At 40.9% G+C, this 23880-nt stretch overlaps 1 long non-coding RNA gene across 1 annotated transcript; it reads right to left on the reverse strand.

The window, feature by feature from the left end:
* Window positions 1–1393: 1393 nt before the first annotated feature.
* LOC116729781 (uncharacterized) lies at window positions 1394–22020 on the reverse strand. The gene is made up of 3 exons (XR_004341205.1): window positions 22008–22020; window positions 15439–15446; window positions 1394–1544 (listed from the first exon to the last, which is right to left on the reverse strand). It is a non-coding gene; the product is annotated as an uncharacterized LOC116729781 (long non-coding RNA).
* Window positions 22021–23880: the final 1860 nt, after the last annotated feature.

Genomic DNA, 23880 nt, shown 5'->3' on the forward strand with positions numbered 1-23880 from the left:
GAAAAGAACTGCCCCTGCCCTCGGCAGCTACAGCTGATCAAGATTAGTGATAAATTCCTTGTGGTTTGACGACATGTGAGGTGGACTTTCAGGGCCTGCTGAGGCTCAGCACTATACAGTCCCACATTGTCCCATAGGTTTTAGATTACACTTGGGATTGTGTAGATCCACCTCTCCCCCGTTTTCCTAACCGCTACGTCTCTCACAAACATGACCCCTATCCCCACACTCCCAGGTTTTTTTTTTTTTTTTTTTTTTCTTGGGATTTCCTCCCACACACACAGCTCTGTGTTAGGAAAGCTAATCTACAGATCCATAGTTAGGAGAAATATAAGCTGTTGATGAATTAGCACTACATTTGTGTGTGCATCGTGGCTTGTCGGAGCACGTTTCCCTCCGTTCAGTAAAAGTGTTAGCCTCATTTGTAATCAGCTGCCAACAGACTCAACTGGGATCTGCAGATATGTGTCACAGTGGAAAGCATCACTCAGGTTTACCTTAATTGGTCAGTGATTATCCATTATACCGCTTGGATTTTCTTCTGTCTTTTGGTCCACTCATTTTTTCTCCTTGTCAAGAAGCTGTAATATAAATGTAATGATCCTGATGTCCACAGTACACAGTACAGTTGATCAGAATGAACAATCTTACTCTGGAAATTAATGCAAAAGGTGAAATGTGAATAGAGGAGTAAACGATCCACAGCTTCACTATTTTGATTTGCAAAGATGACGGGACGTTCTCGCTTAACTGTACGCCTTTTCACCAATTGGTGTTTTGCCATTGCAATGCATTTAAAAACTCAACATAAACGTCACGTTTACAATCAGACATTCCCTTCCTCCTTTTTTTTAACATTATAAGAAAATGCAGCACATACGAGAATTTGCTCCAGCTTCGGAAGTTTTTGTCACTAGCACTAATCTGTACTTGTTGCTCAGGTCTTCTGTACATTGCAGGTGCAATATCTGAATTTATCAATTTACTCCCTCTGCCTTGATGTACAAAGTGGGGGAAAAACAACATGGCTGCCTCCAGATGTGCTTTGGTGCTCTGGTATTAACAACACATGCTTATCACAAGTTACACATCACTAAAAGGAACAGTCTGTAACAATTATCAACTGAGTGACCGCAGTAGAGATGGGAATCAGCTCAGGTTCCCTCCATGAATGACTCAGTGAATTCAGCTGGAGGTGTTAGATTGACCAATGTGTGGACAACGTGGCACCTGATTAAACTTTAGCTCTAATAACATAAAGCTACATAATTTTTTAAAGTTTAATCATTAATACTTTTATAACAAATTCATGTCAGATCATGATTTCTGGGTTAATGTCAAGTTGTTATAACAAAGACATTTTGAATAATGTCAACTTTGTATTAAAAGTGTCATGATTTACCGAATGACACTTTATGACAACAGTCATAAATATTGATGAAGACTCACTTGTGTTCATGACAAGGTGTTATGTCATGTTTATGACGGTGTCATGACCGTCTTGTTCACAACCCATCACATAAAGTGTTACCGACATTTTACATCTTCCAATTGCTTGGAAGATTTAAGAGGTGAGAAGTGAAAGAGGAGGCACATTCAGAAATCTGTGTAAACGTGCAAATCTGCTCATCAGAAAAATAATACTGTTGCAGCAAAAACGCCAGAAATTCAAAAGCAGTTAAAGTCCTTTCAGACTGAACAGACTTGGGGAGCATTTTCTTTTTGTTTTGATCCAAAATTTAGATTTTACTGTTTCTCTCTGGAGATTGATTTGATTAATTAAAATTTCAGTAATATGTAGTGGTTACTCTCTACCCTAGAATTAATCTCTCAGCGCATGCTGGGGGAAGTGCCAGCCTCTGCACATCCTGCACAGACGATTACACACTGTCTCTGGCCATTTGCCATGCCGCCATGTTGGCACCGTTTCGTATTCTGACACCATATCATATTTTATGTAACAGTTAATTGAAATTACACAGTAAAAACACTACAGCCCTATCCAAATCAAGTTACTCTGTACAATGAGCTTTACAATACATACCGAAATTTTAAAGTGCTTGGCTGAAAGTAGAGCGTACTGCATCTGAACATTACAGTATATGGATTAATTACACAGAAACTGATGTTTTCAAGCATTTACTTCTATTTATTATGATTTTATGCTTGCAGCCAATGAAAACACAACATGTAAGATCAGAAGGCCTTTAAAAAAATATTTTTTACACCCAAAATATTGTGTTATTAGGCATAACTGCTTAAAGATTATTTCTAAAAGGTGTTTTTAATCTGATAAATGACCTTCATCATGCCGCAAATTACAATTTGTTGAGTATGACTCTATATATCCACTTCTAAAGAAAGGAGGTGTGTGTTTTGCATCATAGATAGACCTAGACTCTGACAGAAAAAAAACAAACAGAAAATCACCTGATTTTTAACTAATACAGATTTTCTCCAGATCTTTCAAGTTTCGGTACCGTCGCTAGGCAACACAGAGTTTTAGCTGCTGTCAAACATTTACTACTGCGTTCAGGTTTGGAGATTGGCACGGCTTCTCCAGGACTTTTTACCAACACCTTCGTTACCCTGGCTGTGTGTTTTGGGTCATTGTGACCCTGGAGCCATGACTCTTCTTCAACGCTCTGATTGAGGGAAGGAGGTTGTTGCATAAAGTCTGGCCATACTTGGTCCAGTCCTCAAAGCAGGACGTTTCCACCACCACGGTTCACAGTGGGGATGGTGTTCTAGAGATTGTCTCATCCTTCTTCTTCCTCCAAACACGGCAAGTGGAGTTTATGCCAAAAAGTTCTGTTTCGGTCTCATTTGACCTCATGACCTACTCCCATGCCTCCTATGGATCAGTGTGTTGACTGTATTTCCCATTTGAGCATTTTGTTTAATATCACAAAACCCTGTCTTATTACTTTATTTGTTTTATAGTGAAGTAAACAGTGGAAGTTGCCTTAAAGGTGTGTGCCGTGGTTTATTTGGAGGTTTGTCTTCATACCTGCGCAATCGACAACAGGTTAGAAAAATATCTGCTTTCAGGTTGTGTTGATGGATTACCAAGAAGAACTGCTGCTATTTCATTACAAACAGCCCTAAATCAAACGTGTCACAAATTTCCGGATTTAACGAGGCATCTGGTTCTTAAAGAGACAAAAATGTATTATGAGCAACCACCGAGGAGGGTTATTTTTCACATCTGTGATAAGGATCTCAGAAGGATTCCTGCGCTGCACACAAACTAACCAGTATGTTTTCCCCCTCTGCTAGTACAAAAACATGGTCAAGTCTAAAAATAGAAAAATAGGTGATGGAAATGTATATGAATAACTTACTAAATAATTGCAGATTTTAGCTTGGCAGTCATTTTGAGGAAGTTTCCAGGATGGTCAAAACACCATCGACAAATTTGTCTTTAGAAGTAGGAAAAAAATGGTATTTATAGTACTTATGAAAACCTGCAGCAATTATTGATTTATATAGAGCAATAAAAGAAAAAAGTTTCCCCATGGTTTCTCCCAAATCATCTGTGGGTGGGGAGTGTACAAAACAAAACTCTACCTCTTTGTACCACAAATAACTTTTAGCCAAATACATAACCTCATATTAACAATAAAACAGTTAATCAATAACCGGGGGGGGCTCAGTTAAAAGCTGTAATGATGGAGAAAACTGTATGCCGTTACTGTTTAGCTGTGTCTTCGTCTCTATGCCAAACCTGAATAGAAATTCATACAAGTAAAAAGAACAACTGGCTGAGTGCAAACCCAGGTGACTGCAGCATTCAAACAGACTCTCAGACTCAGAGCGGACCAAAGTCTTTTACAAACATCTTGGAGTATAGCAGACATGTCGATATGTCCAGTTTTTTTTTTTTTTGGCAAGCCACTCATATATAAGACCAATCTAATTTTCTTCAATGGGACAATTAAAATTTCTAGAAAACGTCAGAAAAAGCACTTCTTGAAGTCAGCAGTTTTTAAATCCCCTTTACATTTCAAAACACTGCCTAACTCATTAGCATATTTGGTCTTTCTTAAGTAATAATTATTAAAAGCCACAGTAGAGGGTGTAAAGGGACACATGTGGCTAAGGGGCCGCAGGTTGCAGACCCTGTAGATAGAGCTATTAAACACAACCTGAAAGTTACAGAGCCATGCTACGAGGTTCCGTCTCATCAGCGTTTTAGCTGGAAAACTGCACCAGATTTTCATTGGCAAGTGCAAACAAATTGCTAAGAATTATATATTACAAACATTTACTGACTGGATTCTGGCTCACAGCTAATGCTTCTGCTACTGCCCTCGCTACTAATGCTAATGTTACTGTCAGTGCAAGTGCATCAGCAACGGTTTGTGTCCAGCTTGTGCATTTTAGTAAGTTTTTATTATGTTTTTTTTTTTTTTTTGAGAACCTTTATTTGGAATGCAATATATTTAGTCAAGCAAACGCCAAACACATTTCTGTCTGTCTTAAAGTTGTATCTCAGAATTGTTGAAATGAGGTTCTGTGTGTATCAGTAAGAGTTAGCGCGTACCTGTAGCAGGGAGACGTCACTTTCCTCTGTATATGTAGAACAGTCATCATATCATTGAAGTAGTGGAAGGCTAACAACTGATTTTAATAGTTTGGAATAACTCAACCTAAAAATATGTGCAGGATACAGGGTTGTATGAGCCTGTATTTTACATTTTTACAAACTCGCAGTAATATGACATCTTTGTACTATGGATCTGTTTGCTGATAATACCTTCACTTTTATTTATCTGCATTAAAAACATGCTAGGCTACAACAACATTAGCGTTAGCCTAAATGCTTGGTAAATGCTTAGTTGTGTATGTAACATGTTAATTAATTTAAATTGCTTCACTGCCTAATCCGTAAAACTGAAATATATTTATAATGTATGCTTTTATTGTGTGTTTTTGCTCAACCATCCTTCTTCCCGTTTCAGATTCTAACATCTGAAGCTGACTGCTTGTCCACCTGGAGTCCATCAAAAGTGCCACTTTGGGCCCTGGCAGCTGCACCGCTGCACCCTGGGATACCGGATACCCCGGGGATGATGACTCTGATGAATCGGTGGGCTCCCTGCACTGTGGCCTCAGTCAGATCCATCCTAGTGGGAAACAAGTGTGTCTGACTGACCCCAGACCAAACACACTCCAAACTTACACTCATTCAAACACACACTTCCTGTGGTCCCTGCTGGCCGCCGCATCATTAATACCAATTGGCCTTTCTTTATGGCTGCAAATATTTTTCACATGTTCCATGATCACCTTGGGTCTCCGTGGCCACAACAAAAGCTCTCCTCTCTTTGTAGTGGGAGCAGGAAAAAAGGGACATTTGTTTAGATGATTTGTGAGACTTTTCAGGAGACTGTATTGGGATGTGTGTTGGGGGGAAAGGGGCACTCAGATCCCCTTTGATGGTTCCTTTATTGTGTCTACAACACAGCCAGCAGGGGAGTCTCTTGAACACCATTCAGCCACACACACACACATGCTCATTGTTAAAATAAGGCAGAAGGTGTTTGCTCTTGTCACATCAAGAAGCTGAACTCGGGGGATATGAGTAGACACATCTCCACTGGGATTATTTAAAAATTACAAACACTCTGGAAGGAAATGAAGAGAGAATGCCAGTCTGTGTAGGTAGGCTGCAGTGTAGTGTAGACTGCGTGGGGGTCTACACCTCAAACTCTGATGAACGTCACTTTCCTCTGTAAGAAGGAGGAAGTACATTTTAAATAGCATTAATCTTGCTGCTTTTTGACCTACAGTGTACATACATTTCTCCAAGAACATTTGAAAGTCTACTTTAGATTCCCTTTTATATAAATTGCCTGGAAGACAACAACACAATCATTGACAGCCAGCTAGATAAATTAGCATGTGTGGTTCTGTATTTCACAGGCCAGACAGCCCCTTCCCTGAGCTCCTGCTTTGTTTTGTAGTCAGACGGTTTCTCAGTAAGCGGGAAGCCCCGATGCCACTGTGTCATGTTTTCTTTTCACTCAGCATATTAGACATGGCTTCACTCTACCCTGATGCTGGTATCAGCTTTGTGCAAGTGACTGTGCCTTTGTCTGCATCTGCGCGAGCTTAAATCTCTGCCGTACCACTTGTACGTGCATCCGTGTCCCGTTTTCCTGAGCTGCAAGCTATTGCCAAGAAACAAACCATGTTATTGAGTTTATCAGATAAGACTCTGCCATTACCTCGAGTCCCATCACCTCCTCATACACCTCCATATTTACTGTGTTTGACAAAGATAAATATTTAAGACTGTCAAAAGTGCATCTAAGACTGCACTTTTGAATCTTTTTATCAAAAGTGCAAAAGATTATTTTGCACTTTTGACATGAATTGCATAGATTGACAAGTGAACTAATATTCATTGATTCAACTTGACTTTCAAAAGAATGTGCTGTGTATGCAGAAGTTAACCTCCTTTCAATGGTTATATAACTAAGACCTATTTTATTTTTTGAGGTGCTGAGCGATATGTTTTCAATGCAGATATGGTTGACATTTTCCAAAAAGTTGTTCTTTGTTTATATCAGTAAAAAAAACAGAAGGCCAGGACCAATGGTTGCAGAAAAACGATTGCCTTCTGGAGGCATGGAATGATGAAGTTTTTAACAATCGGTTCTGATTTTACCCAGTCGCTAACATTTGGCGGTGACGTATGTAACGTTCCCGGTCGATTGTGAAGGAAGTTACGAAGTTTACTGGAAATTGCGCGCACTGTAAACATCCGTCCTCCACTGTGAAGAGAGAAGTGTCAAGCCAAACAACATATTTGTCAGCAATAAAATGTCTCATAAATTCCTCTTCCTCCAACTTTAATAGCTCAGCATTTTAAAGCATGATCAACACAATGACTCAATGGCTTTATTTGCTTCCTCCTCTGCCATTGTCAAACTACAGGCAAGCTACAATTCTCTCTGTAAAACAGTACAGAGAGTTGGCATCACTGTCCACAAGTGTGGAAATGAAACTTTCCACGAACGTTGGAAGGTCGAAAGTGTTTTCTTACAAAATGTAAAAGGTTAGTTTACTGTATCGTCTTATGGATACTGAGCTACAACCAGCATCGGTAGAGGGCCTTAACTTGAGTTCAGGATCTGACTATGTTGGACAATCTGTCAAATCCTCCAGCGCAGTGCAGGTGAATATCTTGAATCCACCCTTTGGAGTGAAGGAGCTTTGTAAATGGCCTTTGATCATCTGTCTTTGAATACTTCATGATTAAGTGAGCAATCGTGCACTATCCAGAGACAGAAAGTTTTTTTGTCTTTTGCTATCAGGGGTTCAGAACAGGGAGAATGCATTTCAGAAAATAATGCATGTTGTGGTCTTGAACTTTTGATTTTTATTTGTTTTGCCTCTTGCTCCTGCTATTCAACAAACACAGAGAAAGCTTTGAATTTGGCTTGGAAGACTGCTGGCTTACGCACCAACATCTGTGCTCTAAATCAAGGTGTTCAGGAAGGACTCTGCTCCACCAGCAGTGGAGCAGTATACAGAGGCGCAGAGACGCATGTAGTATAAATGTGCGGCAACAGAGAGTCAGTAGCATAGCATGATGCAGTAATACCAACAATTTCCACCTCATCTCCTTGGCAACCACCAAGGTGTGGAGACGTAACTGCCCCGTTGACAAGTCTCAACAGACATGCTAGCATTTTGGAAAGGTAGCATCGACAGATAGACATAATGTTTAATCCGCCGTAGAATAATTCTGTTAACTCAATCAAACTTGGACATGTAGACATTATTAATTTCGTGCTGTGCTCCACAGTAAAGGGAGAAACTGTTAAAGTACAACTCAAAACCACTTCTTTCTCGCTCTGTGTATCAACGTGGCTACTGTATGGCTAGCTCACTGTTACTGTCTCTTACTCTGGCTCTGCCTCACCTGACCGCACGTCACTGCGGTCAGGGTATATGTAAGGGAGATATATATGTATATATATTGATAATAGCTTCACAGAACCTTTCTATAAAAAATCCAAACTAGCCCTTTTAACATGAGCTGAACATTGCTATAGCTGGTGTTGGGTAGAAAACGAAGGCAGGTTATGGGGTTAAGTCTGGACCGGAGTTCCCAGCAGGAGGCTTGATGGCTGGGTATGAGATGTGGTCGTGTCAGAGGATGAGACGGGTCTGTCTGTAATGACAGGGTGCCCAGGCAGCTGGATCCTGTTTTCCAGCGTGATCGGGGAGCGTAGCGGGGCCACGGGCTGCTCCGGCTGTGGGCCCTGTGTGGAGCAGCACTGCAGCACTACGGGTGATTCACAAGCATATCAAGTTAAAAAGAACCGTCTGGCCACAGAGGGATTTCCCTGCTGGTCCACAGTAGGTGTGTGTGTGTGGGTGTGTGTAGTGAGGAGTTTTAGGGTGTGTGGAAGAGCAAAGCTGGATGGGATCAATAGAGTGGAATTAGCAAATTTCCCCTAATCCAAGAAGATGCTTACAGGTCATCCTGGATGATGTATGTCTGTTTAAACATAAAGAGGCTCAGTATTAATGCTTTTCATGCTGCTATAAGTTCATGTTGTGATAATTTTGTAACTTGGGCTTGTGTGTGTGTGTGTGTGTGTGTGTGTGGGGGGGGGGATGTTTGTCAGTGTTTTCCACCCGATGCTGCGCCGCTCCTGGTCCTGACACGGTGCCAGTCGATCGGGTTTCACTCTCCTTCTGTTTGCTTCTCTGACTGGCTTGGCAGAAACCAATAAACACCACAGTCCCAACCTTATACCTCCGTCTTTGTCAAAAAGAAGAAGAAAAAACAAAAAGGTTTCTTGATCTGCCAAAACACACAAGACATCATGGCTCAAGCTCTTTCCCCCTTTAGTTCTTTTCTTTCTCTGTTGAAATTCCACGCATACTCAGCAATATGCATCATTCATGTTAACAACACAAGCTTAAACTTGGAGTGAAGCTGGTTTATTCTTCATTTGTCTGGATCTTTTTTTTTTCTTTCCCCATGCCACTGAGGCTCTGTGGGCCATCCGTCTTTGCTGAGAGTTTGGGGTGGTCGTTGTTTGGTCTTTGAACCAGGCCACCTTCCTCTGGATGTTTGAATCTGCCTGTATCTGGACCGGACTGCTGTTCCTGTTCCTCCTCTCACCCCCCCCCACGCCTATCGTTTCATGTGGTTTGAAACCGTGATGCACATGTGGCTCGCATAATGCACTGCTCGCCGTTTGACCCTGGTCCAGCTCATTATCGGAATCAAACTGGCGTTAGTCCCGAGCAGAACAAAAGGAAGCAAGTTTGTCCCACTGGCAATGATGGCATTACTGTTGCCTGGAAACGTCCAGACTCACTGCTGTTTGTTTTATCAAAAATACACAGAAAAGTCCCTCAGAAAGAGAACGTGTAGTTCAGGGTATCTGCAGTCCAATTTTTAAGGCCTTTTTTAGTGCCACCTTAAACTAAATTTAAGAGCAAAAATAAACTTAATAAACTTTGGGGGTGGTTGGGTAATCCTGCTGTGTTACAATCAATCAGAGCAAAAACAATGACATTTCTATGGTCTGTTTGTGGCTCTTGGCAGCAGCTTTGTGTTCCTCACACTGCATATGGCTCTCTGCAGCCTCAACCTTAACCTTAGTGCCAAGCTTACCAGTTTTTACGATTTTTATTTTTGCACACAATTCACCTAATGTCATATGGGGCAACAGAAGTGTCAATAGCAAAAACGAATGTCGTCCACCCAATGAGCGATAGATTTGCACCTGACCCATGATAGATGAAAAACGTTTAGCTGCTAGCTAGCGGTAGCCTCAACCGTCTCAAGTTGCAGAACGCAATGAAGATGTCTGAATGTGACTCAAAGTTTTGCCTAACAGAAATGTCCCAACAGAAATGATAAATTACACAGAATATTTGAGATTCGTCATGCAATGACAAAATTTAAGACCTGTCATAAATTTGTTTAAGGCCAACTTACTTTTTTTAAAATTGTTTTTGAAAGAATGTAAGAAATTTTAAGGCCGTCATGAATTTAAGACTTTTTATGAATTTGCAGACGCCCTGTAATTTAGATTGCTTTCTGTGTTTCACATCCAGCAATTCAGTCATCTGAAATCTCAGAACCTGAGCTCTGAAATCGGCTTCACACAGATTTTCAAAAATCCCCGCAGTCGCTCAGGAGCGTCAGTAGAAATAGTTGCGTGCATCAAGTCCAGCTTCCAGCCTGTTGTTTCCTTCACGTTCATCACAGACCCATTTTTACTGGACTGCTGATCTCATGGGTTATGTATGTGTTACTTTCCATGTCAACTGATCAATAGATCATCCCTATATACAACTTTGATCTTTTACTTTTGTGAAGGATCAAAAGAAATTCTCATATTATTGATTACAGCTTGCAAAAGTATAAAATAAAGGAAGAAAGGAAACACATAACGGATGTTTTGGCTTCAGCAGTTTGGTTTATGTTTCTAAAAAAAAAAACCCACAGAAAACACAACTTGACACTCTTTCAAGCTCTTTTGAAGTCCAGTTTGCGGGGATTTTATACGATAGATGAACACAAAGCAGTGCAGCATTATGGTAGGAGGAAAATTATAGGTTTTAAAAAATTGTTCTTTTTTGACAAATTAAACTTTGAAATTTGTGACGTGCCTTTTTATTCAACCCCCAAGTCAATAGTTGAATACATTTCACTGAAATTAAATCTAAGGGCTTTCAATTTAATGAATTAAAACTACTAATCCTAAAAGATAATCAAATGATCTAGCTCAGATTATATAAGTTTCTTCTAAGAGTTGTTGTGGATGCTGACGGTTGTGGGCAGGGATTGTCTCCTGTAGCAGTCTGTATTACAGCGGCTCTTAAGAAAACTCACAAAGACTCTGTTACTGTATGGCATTCTGATGAAGAGGATGCTCAGTCGTATTCTTCCTGCTATGAGGAACACAGTCATCCTTCTTTATCACCTTGTTGAGCTTTTTTAAGTCACAGACTCTGACACTGCTCTACATCATAGTTGCTTTGAATATAATGTTTTGTGTCATTCTCCTGCTGGATGCTTTCAAGTCTTCTGTGGACTCTAACATTTTTATTTTATTTTTATTATTTTTTTTACCAGGTCTGCCCTGTATCCATCCCATCAACTCTGAAGCTGTATGGTAGAATTTTGCTTGTAGAAGAAAAGACTTCAATTTTTGTCCCAACTGACCAGACCACATTCATCCACATGTTTTCTGTGTATCCTGTAGCTTTGAATTCCTTTCTTCTTGCCACTCGTCTTTAAACACTTTGGAGTACACAACCAATCATTGTCCCACCTGGACTGTAAATTTTCCTAAGCTTCTTGTTTGCGTTCCTAAGTATAGCCTGGCTGATTAGGTAGGACATGGTTGGTTTTCATCTACGCCATGCTCATTTCAGTTTCCTGGTGTTTATGATGCTGTTTATTCACTAATTAACTTAGCTAACAGAATAGCTGGATTGATGTTGAGATTAAATTACATACTTTATTCAACCTATAAGTGACTATCACTATGACAACTTAGGCTAATAAAGCTACTATTACACTATGTTGTTTTTAAGAAAGGGTGGAATGCAAATACAATCTCCACTTTTCAGACTTTTAACCAATGTGAGATTGTTTTTTTTTTCTTCCCCCAAACCATTAATCAGTATCTTTCCACTTTTCATGCATGCTCACTTTGAGTCGTCTGCCAACCAAAAAAAAAAAGAAGTCTATGGCTGTAACAAGATAAGATTGGAACATTTTCAGGAGCATGAATAATCTGAAATCGCTCCATATCTCGATCATTTTCTGCATTGTTTCAAAATCGTGACGTTTTTCACCTCCACACAAGAAGCACCGCATGCCACTGGATCTGTTAGGCTGCGGTGAGGTTTTCTTTCCTTTCCTTTTTTTATCTGCCCTGTTGCCAGTGACAGTACACCACCATGCCTCCATCTCAGGACATTTTCCTAAGACGTCAGTGTTTTGGGAACACGCTGCTGCAGACTCGAGAAGGTCGGCTGCCTGTGCAGACTAACGCATGTGTGAGGAAGAGGCTGCAGCCGGTACTCCACTGGACACACACGTACACACACACACACCCCCACACCCCCCTACACGCACGAGCAGATGCACGCAGCTAGCCTAAACAAAGTGAGGCCTACAACACCAGTTTGACTAGTTGCGCTCTATAAAGTCTGACACAAAGAGTCTGTCATACGAAGACAGCATGGAGGAATGCATGGTGGCTTTATTTGACAACACGCGAGCCGTGTTTACTACCATGCCGTTGTGGAAAAGCATTTATTTGCGCAAGCACTGCGCAGAAGTCCAGCAACCATACAACTAAAAACCTAAAGGCGTCTCGCTAATTTCGTAACTCAAATGACTCTACGTGACATCTGACGTGGCGCGCTCCTCTTTGTGACGCGAACAAACCGTCTGGTGATTATTGAACGGTTACCCCTCCTGCGCATTTCTCTGAAAGTTATTCACACCATATCGGCGTTCCCCCTCTACCTCCGAAACTCCCATAAATCACTTTCCTGTAAACAGCGCTGACACGCAGCCTGATGTGTTTTTCGATATATATTTAGGAGACCACAAAGGCCTGAAATCCGAGCCCGGCTCGTGTTTAGGAGAAAGAAAGAAAAAAACCCGTGGAGAGGCTGCGCGCTCACATGTGTTTTGGGTGCTGCCCGGAGCCACAGAGGCTTTAAGCACGCGTTACACACACATGGCCTTCGACTAATTTGTTCTTATTCTTACAAATTATGTTGGCGTGTTTAAGCATGGTAATGCGACTAGTAACAATAACAGAGATTGAGTTGAGGCTGTAGCTGGAGGGGCTGCGTGACGCCACCTCTGGTCTGGCTGACTGCTGAGACTCACTCGCAGCGAAAGGTTCTTGCTGTAAACAGACTCTTGGAGGGACATATGGCAGTGGCCTGAAGACAAAAAAAAAAAAACTAGCAGAGTGGCAGTTAAATAACATTCAACCTCACACCACAAATAACTCTTGAGTTATTTTTGCCTCACGATAAACACGCACGACTCGAGAGGCGTTTGATTCTCGGACGTCGAACGCGGTCGTACGGGGGTATCGGATATCGCCGCAAACTCAACAGCAATTAATAACGGGAGCTGGCTCAAAGACCGCGACTTCAACAAATACTTGTGTGAAACCCGCCGCAGAGAGAGCCAGGTGGAGCCAGCACTTTCATGTAAAGCCACAACAATCATTCTGGTTCTTCAGATGTAGGAATGTTTTCCGTTCCGCTTCCAGCGGGGCACACGTCTGCACTGACTGCTGATTGATTAATTTACGGGTTCAGAAAGGATGTCACTTCAATGATAACTTTTTATTTGATACAAACCAGGAAAAAAAAAAACTGTCACAGAACTAAGTTGCCAAAAAGATTCCTCCATAGTTCTTCTAAGCTTTTGGAGGGTAAAATCGGCATTAAAAGTCTTTGTACATTTGTTAGAACCATTAGATGTGCAAAAAAAAAAAAAAAACCTCATAGAATACATTCATTGTGGTTTCTTGGTTTTGTTTGCAGGTCTAGAGGCAGACTACAAGGATGTTGACTTGTGTTCTCTCTATGCTTCTTTTTTCTCATCTGCTTCTATCTAATTTCCTTTTAAGTTAGATTTCATATGTGTCCATTACATTTGAAATAAAGCCAAAATAATTTCTAAGAATTTGGAGGAGCATCATGGTGAAAGTCGCAATGCTTCACTTGTGAAAGTAAATTTGTTGGGCAGACTTCCATATGAATTTCACTGACCTTGTTCAGAGCAATTCCTCCTTATACACCAATAGAAGGTTTTCTCTATGTGCTAACTCGTCCTAAAACCTGTTTCATCCAATCGACAGCAGATGACACCTGTGAGCCAGGATCTGATGTTCAGCACAAGTTCTGAAACCCATTATTATTACCTGTGTGAGTCACAGGTAAAAATAGTGAATGATCTTTTGCCAACAATGCCTTGCTCTTTTCTCCCGGATCCTATTTTGCCCCTTTCCCGTACACGTTTACCCAATACTGTGGCCCTGAGCTTGACCCAAAGTGGCACAAAAATGAGGAAGGAAGGAGGGATAAGTGGAGAGTGAGTAAAGACCCGGGGACAGATTTAGGGGCCCGACTGGCGGTGGCCATGAGGGGGTTCCCCAAGGATCCGTCCCGGGCCCAGGTGCAGGGTTTTAATAAGGATGACGGAATTACAGAGAGAGGAACACACTTTGAATCTCCCATCCCGATGTGAAGTCTCACTCAACACAGTGGCCCTTTTTGACCTAGGATTAGTTTCCTCTTCCACGTTTAGAAGCAGGATGCCGACCCCGGCGCCCCCCTTTCCTACCTCCCCCCGCTACCTGAACACCAACAGATAGCCCTGTTTCTCTGGGGACGGATAATGCTGTCGCGCCTGTTGTCTGCGACGAAGCCAGCCTGGTCTTCTCACAAAAGCAAAGGTACCCATCTGGCAGGCTGAACAGGGAGCTTTTCTCTCCGTCCCGACCTATTCATCCCGACCTTTGTAATACAGTATGTTCTTCATGCTAGATTGCCCGTGTTTGTCTTTAACTGTCAGGGAAACCAACATGTTTTGTTTTTTTTCTCAGTACAACAAAAAGCCTGCATTGCTCATCTCTATTGCATGTTTAGTTTTGTTTGTTTCTCATGCATTATAAACACCCTCCACCTTTTTCCAGTCGCAAAACCAAAACAGATAATCAGATAAAACATTAAAAGGGCGACGGCGGCTCTGCATCGCCTTTTATTTTAGCGTTAACAAAACCGGGTACATTTATGTTCTCGCATTTAGCACATGGTGTATCCACTTTATTTTTATTTTTTTTATCTGATGTAGCCATATAATTGCATCTGGCGGTTAGGACAAAAGGACTTTTATTGTTCTAGTTCAGTTTTAGAACCAGAACGTGAGCCTGAGCAATGGCCAGCTGCATGTTTTCTCCTAATTATGCTGGAGCTGACAACGTGTAGCTTTCCAGGGCATCCGCCTCCTTTTAGATCCGAGGAAGATAAGCGTGTGGGTGGGGGAGGAGAGGTCCTGGAGTGGTGAAAGGGTGTTTGCAGCCTGAGAATGTGGCTGTGGTTTTGCCCACACCTCGTCTGCGGGTTTTCTCCGTCTTTCCCCCCTTGTTCGTGCTCTTCTCTTCCTGAGGAGGGCTTGGCTGCCACGCTGTGTTATCTGTCCTCGTATCTTCATTGGCTTCCTCACACCTGTTGATAAATGGCATCCTCTGTTGTCAACAGCCACCCAGTAATTCGTGACATGGAGGAGTTAAAAACATTCCCTCAGTGGTGTCTTGTGCTATTTTTAGCTCCTGATCTTGCACCTGGAAAACATCTAGTTTTTCTTGCAAAACTTTCCTCATATTTGCTGAATTAATGAACAGATTCAACATCTAATGCTTTTTGTTTTAAGCCTTGGATAGAAATCTATCTATGTGATTACCCTTTTTATTAAGACAACAATGTATAAGACGATAAAAACACAATGCCTTGCAGAAGAATTCACATCCCTTAAACTTTTGCACGTTTTGCATTGTTACAACCACAAACTACATTGTTTTATAGGGATAATTGTGGCGCATATTTGGGAGTTGAAAGATACTTTTTAAATTTCCTTTTGGCCATTAAAATCTTTCAACTTCCTTTACTACAATACACCGAAAAAGTCCAGTACAGATTTTCTTCATAAATCCCTTTATTTTACCTTTGATTATTTTAATCCGGCCCAAGGTAAAAGCAAACAACGCAGCTGCTTAGAAAACCTAAAGAAACCCCACTGGCAGTTTTCCCATTTAGGAAAACAGTAAACCTCTGGAAGAAGGTGGTCTGAACCAAATGTCAATTTCTGACCTGCGTGTGAAAACAGAAAGCTAAGACTACAAATCATCTTTCTACACTTTTATACACTGTAGTGGCAGCATCATGCTGCGAAGGGCAAAAATGAAAGAAAACCTTTCCATTTTTAAACTGCATGTAAACGCCACAGTTTTTTCACCTGTTCACTTTTATGCATGGTTCTAAATTAAAACTGCATCCCGATTCATTTTTCCAGTGTTTCCTCGGTCTGGATGGTTATATCACATTTCATATTACGTTTGTTGTCGTTGTACAGAAAGTGACATGACAAAATCAACTGGGGGAAACAAGTTCGACAGATATGACTGGTTCTCTGTTTAATAACCACACACACTCTCTGTGGATCAGCCGCAGGATTCCACTGCTGGTTTTATTCACACCGCGTGCAGAACCACTTACATCTGCGTGAAGCTAGTCACATTGACATGCTACTGCTTTCGCTAACACAGAAACAAGGTCAGTAATTTGGCACTCGGACACGGAGATGGCATGCTGGACCTCTGGAACCAAAGTGAGCAGAAAGCTAAAAACCTGAGCTCGCATGCGCAGGTGATGGGGCTGATTAGGAGCTGCAGGGGCAGCAGTGGGTGCATTCCTTAACGTCAGCTGTCGGGTGTGACGAGACGGCGTGGGAGGAGATTAGCTCTTACACGGAGAACAAAGCCCTTGGAGAGAGTTCAGAGACGAGCTGTCAGAGCGATCAGAGTTCATCACGTCATCAATCGATATCAGTGTGGATTTACAATAGAATAGAAATGTCCTTTATGGGGTCATTTCTGTGCAACAGCAGCAAAGTGACAGACATTAACGGCAAGTAGACTCACACAAAGACAGAATGTAAAATAAAGATAAAAACTGAATGAAAAATAAACATAATGTACGGGAAGGGCAAAATTTCAACATAAACACCATGTAGTTGTAAAAAACATTCCAGTCCAGAGGAATGTTCAACTGAGTTGGATAAATAAAAAATGCAAAACATCTTCCGCCTTTCCGCAACTATTTTCTGATTTCTCTGTCCCCAGCCTTTATTGTCTTAAAGTTTTTGTGGCTTTTTCTCTGGATTGACATGTGATTGATTTATTCACAAGAGAAAGATTTGCAATTACTTCCACCTCGCCGTGTTTACTCCGACTGAGAACCTGCTGATCTAAGTTAGATTCAAAACGATTGGTATCATTTCATATTTTTCATTCTTTTTATTTCTTCTACCTTCCATCTCTGTTTCTTTTTTTCTGCCCTCCTCTTTTTGTGCTGCTTCCTGTTAGAATCAGATGCATTGAAGCATTGAGAAGAAAAAAAGCCAGAGAGACATCATCAGCTCTCCTATTGCCTATTGTTAGTGTTGCTGATGTTGTATGAGAGTGTGTGTGTGTACACGTGTGTGTGTTTCAGACAACGGTGCGTTAAAGACGTGTGTCACAACGGTGAATGGAGGTGGCAGGGTGCTAACAGTCTCAGACAGATTTCATGGTTCTGTGACTATTTGAGGTTACAAATGGTGTGAAGAGATAACTTCTTAAAGAACAGATCACAAAACACATCAAAGCACAACACACCATCCCACACCACCCCCACTGAGTTTACTCTCTGCTTAGTAACAAGCTAAATTTAGTTGAACTCGTTTCTTAAGCAGCATTTACAGCTTCAAGGTTTCTTGAACTGAAGTCTTATGGTATTTGTTTTCCTAGAAAGGCAAAGAACACAATTTTCCACCTAAAGGTCTTGGACATCTGTCTGTCCAGAAAGAGATACACTCTGAACAGGTTGCCAGTTCATTGCCGGGTTATTATTTAAGAATTTCTGAATGAGACTGAAAATATTTGACAATAAAAAAATCTATGGAAACTCCAGTGTAGAAGTTGTACTTCAATATATCACAGAAGCGCACCAAGTGGATAGAAGAAAAAACTCCTTTCAACAGAGTAATAGTTCTTATCCGTACTATTCAATGTTATGAGCAAATGCTGAATTTGTACTTTAACTTGTTTTTCTCTGCACCATTGATGTTTGCATTTGCTTAGCATTGGAGATCCTGGGTGATCTCCCTATTAAATAATCACATTTCTCCAAATGGTTACAGGTAAATATGTTATTTTGTCAGGTTTTGGTTTTATATTAAAAGTTCTTCATTAAGGGTGTTTTCATACCTGATAGTCCGGTAGACTCGCTTTGATTGGGGAACAAAATTGCAACATTTGTTCCATTTTCAGGTGGCCTGGTTTTCTTTCACGCTGCACTATCGCAAAGGAACCAAACCTTTTGATAAACCTGCTTAGCCCCTCACCTGTGGCGGCGCTGCTCCAAGAACCACTGAAGAAAAGACCATGAAAACCTCTGAAGAAGACAGTGAGTAGAACTTTCTTCAAAAAAAATGTTAACAAAAAAATGGAGTGGCGGTAGATTTTAGTGGTTGTAAGATTTTTCTTTTGTCTTTCAGCAAAAGACCACAAGTCATTTCTCCCGCTACACTAAACACGTGTTTGTTTTGACTTTATTTACCCAGAATGCCATGCGCAATAGTCTGCTACTTGCTTTTGGAGTCAGATTTAGTTGCAGCTTCCTTTTTATTTTGTTCCAACTCATCTTTCCTACAGCATTATTGTAGGTCTTCTTTACTGATCATGATGTAATAATTTTTCCCAGTCTTCTATAACTTGGTCAGAGTTAGTAAATATGTCTTTAAAGGTGTGTTTGGAGAGTAAAATATAAAACATTGTGAGTCAGATCAGATTAATCAACACAGTAGACTCTGACTGTTACCTGTGATATCTAACGTGTGAGAACATCATCCCTCCACATCATCAGTGTGAGATCTCGTCCTGGGTTTTGCCGTTTGGTTCCAGTTAGGCCCAGCTTAACCTGCTGGCAGACCTGCAAAGCCGACACCAGCAGCCTCCAGGGGTTGACATATGGGAAAAAAAGAGTCCAAAGATGGATGAAGCACAATTACCCGAGGTAACAAATGTTCCTTTTGATTTATGCCTGGCTCGGGTTGCTTTATTTTCACATTGGTACAATCCAGCAGGAAGACAGTGGTGCTGGTGGTGCAAACCCTGGGGCAGCTCTGCACTGATGCTCAGACAGGGAGCAGCAGACATTGACTAATGGGCTATATGAGACCACCGCCATTGATATTTACCTCATTCCTCCTCACCCGAACACTGTCTCAACAATGTTAAGGCTCGCCATCACCCTTTGGGTTTCCCCCCGCCCCCAATTCCCTCTTCGTGTTTTTTTTTCTTTTCCATCTTAGGTATGGGTGATGCCAAGGGCCCCTTTCGCTCATCTCTCCTAAAGGCCCACCCATTGGTGCCCCGGGGCAGAGGAGTTGGAGGCAGAAGGTGAGAGGGAGATGGAGAGGGGACAAGGTCAGACTGAAAGCTCCAGGCATTGTGAAGAAACATACACTTCTCTGTGTTTTCACTTGTCTAGTTGATGAAGTATCATACTCTCAACATGACTTTGGAAAAAAAGAAAAAAGATTTTTTTTTTTTTACGCTTTAGTCTTAGGTGTGATGGAAATAAATTACAGTCGTAAAAGCGCCAAAGATATGGCTTCTGCTGACTTTTTAACAACTCCGAAGCAGTTTGCCTGCAGGGCATTACGACAGGTATTCTGAGCTCTCAACCGTTCCAGCTTACATGTCCATTTCTTCTTTTTTAGCGTACTTGTATGCAACATTTAATACGGGATTTAGATTCGCTCAGAATAAATAAAACTCCTCTGATACAATACTCATGCCTTGTGTTAACTCTGTGTATGCGTCTTGATTTTGATTGATTTTGATTTTACCATAACCTTGTGTCAGTTATTCTAATTTAAATTTATAGCTCTTCTTCAAATAGTACACGTTAATTAACTCCAGGTTGAACCCTGAGGTCATGTGGAAGCTCTCAGCTTAATTGCTACATATGAGTTATATTATTTCTAATTTGGTATCTTGGCAATGCTGCATGTGGAAGTTTGGAGATTTGAAACGCTTGTGAACACTGCTGAAAACCTCTTCTCTGGTTACAAACCTTTGGCCCAGGTGCTCTGTCTCAAACTCGGCACTCTAAGTTACCAGCACCATCAAGCCCATGACAAATAATCCATATTTACAATGGAGCAGTGCCCCTCTCATTTATCCCCTGCTCACCGCATAACAAATAGCTACTGGAATGTGTTCATCGAGATTTAAGGTTTTATTTTGAAGTAAAACATCACAATTGTAGATACATTTTCCAAACCAGTGGAAGATCTTCACAGGAGGTACTAATTTCTCAGTTCACTGGAACTAATCACCTAATTGAAAAATGGCTCCGTTGAGACTGGAGCGTCGACAGAGGCGTAACAAAATGTTCTAACTAATTATTGAATCGAAACCATTACCCAGGGCAGCAGTGAAGATGATAAATCATGCAGAAGAATTAAACAAGCTCAGCTCAGAGGTGTGCTAAATTAATAAATGTTTTTCAGTGATTTGTGTTACTTGATCCTGCTAAGATGTGCAGGATCTGAATGTTGAATTTACGCTTGGATTTGGTTTCTTGTTTTACTGAGTGCATTCATTTTGCACAGCATATACACTCAAAGTTGTAATGCCTTGTATTTTGTACTAAAAATTCCTTAAAAACAGTTAGAGACGTGTACAAAAATTGATGATGAATTTTGTGAGTCTAATATTTAATGTAATGTGGAGCATGTTTTTCTTCTCTGGTTCGAGGATGAAGTTGTGTTCCAAGTGGAGGAGTTTAAGTATCTTGGGATCTTGTTCATGAATGAGGAGCTCAGAGCAGAGCCACATTCAGAGGAGCCAGTTGAAGTGGCTCAAGCATTTGGCTTGGATGATTCCTGGTGAGACGTTCCAGGCGCGTCCCACAGGAAGAGACCAAAAGGAAGACACTATGGAGGGACTATGGATGAATGGATGGATGGATGGATGGATGGATGGGCTTTGTCAATTACTAAGAAAATATAAAATGTAACGTGTGAAATGACTTAAAAAGGTAGGGAAGATTAAACCTTTAATTGAAGGTTATTACGAATTTAAAGACGGTCAGAGGGTATGACCGAAAACTTCAACGTGGAGTTCACTCATCTCTGTTTGAATTTTCATATATGATGCAAAGATATTGTTTAATAAGTTATATAACAAACACTTCAGGAGAATCAACAAAAATCTGGAAAATCATCTTTGCCCACTATCAGTATGGTGGAGGATCTAAGATGATGTGGGCCTGTTTTTATTTGAAGCCTTTGGGAACCCAGTGACAAACTCCTTAAAATATGAGATTGTAGATTATATATATAAAAAAACATGCCCTGTCACTGAAGATAAGTCATTCCTGGCTCTTTCAAAAGAACAAAACAAAAACAATCACAAATGATGCAACAGACATAAAATGCTTTTTTATTTGCTGAATTATTTAAAGAGAAGATCCAAAGAGGAATGGTTAAAAGTTACTTTCTGTATGTTCCAACTCTATGAAATGTTCCCACTGCAAACATAGAAGACACTAGAAGGGCTTATAAATGTGGCACGAGTGATAAAATGTAACTACTTTATCGAGAGAGATTTGTAAAACAATTATAAAATTACTCCATTTTTCTATATTTTTCAGCGAGTGATAACTGCAGTGAGGGATTATCTAACTTTACAAGTTCACTAATGTGTTCACCATTTATGTTTAAAATGTTATTTTTTTTATTAACCTTGTGTAATATTCAAGGTCATATTTTTTGAGACACCAAGATTTTGGTTTTCATTTTCTGTAAGCCATAATGAAAATGATCACTTTGTGTAATAAATCTATGTAACTATTACTCTGAAATGTCACAAAAACTATCAAACTTTTTCATCATATTCAAATTTGTGTCATGTACTTGTCTAACCTTTGAATAGAACCCTCACTTCAGAAATCCTGAACTGTCCCTTTAAGACCAGTTATATGTTGGGTGTTTGCTCTTCCTCTGAGATCAGCGTACATCAATCTAAGTGCCACACAGATATTTCAAAAATCAACCTGAGGCGTTTCTTTTTGAAATATATCCTCACAAATGTCTTCCTACACTACACCCACATGCATTCGGGAGTCCAATGTTACTCTCTCACTCACACAGACACATTCCACAGCATTGTACAAACACAGATTCCTCCCACATTTATGTAATATTTCACAGCGAAATGTTTCGCATTGTGGACCGCTGTGATCTGGGCCGCAGCGGTCCATTCCATCTGCCTGGGCTGTTCATCCTCACACATCAGCCAGCGCCAGGTAGTCGTCCTGTCACACACTGCTGCCCGTCGTATCAGGGACACCTATTTCCCCGTACAACCCCCAGATCAGCTTAATAGAGTCTCTAATAGACATAACCCAATGGTGCACTCACTTTGTAGGAGCTGAAGTTGATATCAGGACCACAGGGACTGAAACACAGAAGAGCCCCACTCCCACCCCCCCAAAACATTCTCCATTACTGGTCTTATTCATCTTCCAGCTCATACTCTGGGATGGAGGAATGGAGAGAATTGTAACATTGTTTGGAAGCTGAATTTTCCTGCTGTTATAAAACATATCACATTACGCAATCATGTGCTCTAATAGTCCGCAGACGCCGTCTCATTTTTCACTTTATTGCTCCACTGGTTTCTGGTGTTGTTTCAGGCTGCCATATCAACAGCTATTTAAAATATATCTTTGGGTGCTTTAATTGATGACAGATCTAATCCAAAACGCTTCCTCTTCCCTTTTAACTCTGCTGCTCATTTGCTCTCTCTGTCTCTTTCATGTTTCCTCCACTGTCACCCAGTTTAAATAAGGACGAAGCAGAACAGGAAGCAAGATCTTGAAGACATTTGAACTTGTTGCATCTATTTGTAGTCGTCCCCATTCAGGTAAATACTTCCCACCGCTTTTGATATGAACATATCCCAAAAGGCTTGCGGTTATAGCTGCGAGCCTTTTGTTTTTTCACCAGCCTTACATCATCCAACAATCCATTGTCTATATCCATCTACCCTTGCAGGATCGCATTGGGCGCTGGTGCCTATCTTCATTGGGCGAGAGGCAAGAGACCCTGGGCAGGTCGCCAGTCCACCACAGGGTAAGCTTCACATCAACTAATTCAAATTTCTTCCCTTTGCGCTTATTAAAAATTCGAACATTAGACGCTTTTTCAATTTTTAATACATGTTTAAGCAATGACCAATTCCAAGCTGAAAAAGGCCAGGCTAGACAGAATAATCTCCCAACATTCAGATATTAGTCTTACACCTTAAAACAATGTCTCCCAACTCTGGTCCTCGAGGGTCACCTGCATGTTTCAGGCATTTCCTTGCTACAGCCCAGGTGATTTCAATTGACAGGTGTTTGCTGAACTACTATCAGCTGAATCAGGTGCAGTTAAGCAGGGGAACATCTAAAAACATGCAGGGCAGTGGGCCTTGGGTTGGGAAATACTGTCTTCAAATGACATCAAATGAGATAAAAATTGTGGTTTAGTTCTTGCACTTCTTAAATACATCACTGAAACATAGCATAATTCACAGTATGACATAACTGGTGGTGCTCTAAATAGATACACCTTCAGAGCAATATGCTGTGATGGAGCCATCGTCTCTGCACCTGCTGGTGTTTGAGGGCAGAAATAGACAAATAGATAAACCAACCAGTTTTCTACTGAAATCCCAGCTGACCCAGCTGGTCGTATTTATAAACCACTGAGTCAAAAATGATTTTCCGCATATCCCTGTACTCGTAAACTGGCCTGTGGAAAAGTATTCATACCCTTCAACAGATATCTGGGCCCTTCTGCATGATAATCATTTTTATTTCAACACTTTATACTGTAAAAACACAACATTTTACCAAGTATTTTTGGTCTAGTTTATCGTGCAAATGTCTTAGTATACTTGTAATGAGACAAAACTGACTAAGAAGCAACTTTTCAGCAAGAAATAGGAGCAGTTCAGCACAGTGGCTAACAATACC

This window comes from Xiphophorus hellerii, chromosome 12 (genome assembly GCF_003331165.1).
Source record: "Xiphophorus hellerii strain 12219 chromosome 12, Xiphophorus_hellerii-4.1, whole genome shotgun sequence".
In the NCBI taxonomy this organism is placed as follows: domain Eukaryota; kingdom Metazoa; phylum Chordata; class Actinopteri; order Cyprinodontiformes; family Poeciliidae; genus Xiphophorus; species Xiphophorus hellerii.